Here is a 1,865-nt window from a genome sequence, read left to right as displayed (position 1 = left end):
GGAATTCTCTTCCCCAACCCTTGAGACATACAACTTCTGAGACTAACTTTAAAACATTTTTAAAGACACATATTATAATGAAATCATTATAATGTCAACAGATTCACCACAATGCAGTGTAAATGACCATGTATTCATTTCTGTATTTATGTTATCTTATAATTTGTATGTGCTCATTTCAAAACGATGTGTAAGTGAGCGCTTGTGATAAGCTAGTAGGTGTTCGTGTGTGTGCATATGTATGTGAATGTGTATGTGTATGTGTGTGTGTTTGTTTGTGTGCATGTTTATTTGCATATGTATGTGTGTGTGTGTATTCAATTAATGTGCGTGCGTGAATTTTGTTCACATGCATTTGTGTAAAGCGCTTAGAGCTGTGTTCACACGAGAGTGGGGGCTATAGAAATTATCTACAATATTACTACTACTATTATTATCTCCTATTGGCACACTTATAGCAAAGGACTACAACCTTGTGCAGAACTTTAGATGTTGTAAGAAAAATGTAATTTTCCTAAAATAAAACAACGTGGAACGAGAAAGGCACTATGCGAAATTTCACTCAAGATGGAATGGATTCTTTGACAATAGAAACACGTTTAAAAAAAATTACACTCGCTATACAATTCAGTTAAAAGACACATAGTTTCCCCAACATCCCCAATGCCCGCCCCACCCCTTCCCCTTCCCCAGATATGAATAAAACTTTACAAACAACTACCTCCACCCCACCCCCCTCCTGAACATTTCCTTACATTTCTTATAATTTGTTATTAATTACAATAATCATCCGGTGCCTTGCCGGCTGGCGTGGGCGATCATGCACCTCCACTTCACTCCGTCCTGCGTTGAAGCGATGGTGTCTGTCGTTCTTGCTGTTCCCAGCTATGTTATTAACTTGTCCAGTATCTTTTCCCTCTGTCTGCCTCTGCCTCTCTTTCCACCAAACTTGCCTGTTTTATTAATTAATAAAGATCACTTTATAGAATTTTGATGTGTTTCTGTCAGCTAGAACTGGTCTAATTCATTTCCATAGTAGACGCAAACTAGTTGTCTTAATCTGTCTTTCTTTTATTCAATTAATATTTTCTTCTGTAGATGCATTGGTCATCCTAAGGGGAGGGGCTGGTTTATAAACCTATATCGGTAGCTATGGCCTTTTTAGGTAAAGCCTTATAGCATGGAGATATAACAGGAAAACATATTATGAAAAATGTAACTTTAATTTGTTTTTAAGTCGACGGTTGCCATGGTAACGGCCACCATACTGAAATTAAACAGCTTTCATAAAAGTAAAAATGATTTTTTATTTACCAATCAAATTTTAACACATTCGGTACATTGATAGATATACTCAATACAAAAAGTTATACCTTTGGGATATTGGATGTCTTAAATAGGAAAAAAGTTCGAGATGGGTAACTGACCTACAGCTTCATGCTTCTGAATTCGCTTACATAATCATCCATGTAACTCATTTATAAATGCATCGATTTTATTTTTCAACTGGACAAAGTTAGGTCATGGTATGAATAACAAGCCCTGAAAATTTCTTTTGGAAGCAAAAGAAAATTAAAAAGTAGATGAGAAAAAACATAAAAAATGAACGTTTTGAAAAAAAACCCCGACATTTTGTTACATAATAGGCAAAATGAAAGTTTTAAGACAGAACATTTGAAAGATGATGATTGGAACACAAAGAGTAATCACTTTTTAGATTTACAAGTGATTGGAGTTTTATAATACGTAAAAAGTCCAGGTACCATACATTGACCGACATACGTCAATTTAACCGCCCTCTTAAGACGAACTAACTAACACAACGTTTCATTTGACATTGCTGAGTCAGAACTTCTGTGACCCTC

This window comes from Aplysia californica, unplaced genomic scaffold (assembly GCF_000002075.1).
Source record: "Aplysia californica isolate F4 #8 unplaced genomic scaffold, AplCal3.0 scaffold01229, whole genome shotgun sequence".
NCBI lineage: Eukaryota > Metazoa > Mollusca > Gastropoda > Aplysiida > Aplysiidae > Aplysia > Aplysia californica.
The sequence above is the reverse complement of the archived record's forward strand: the minus strand, read 5'-3'. Positions refer to the sequence as shown.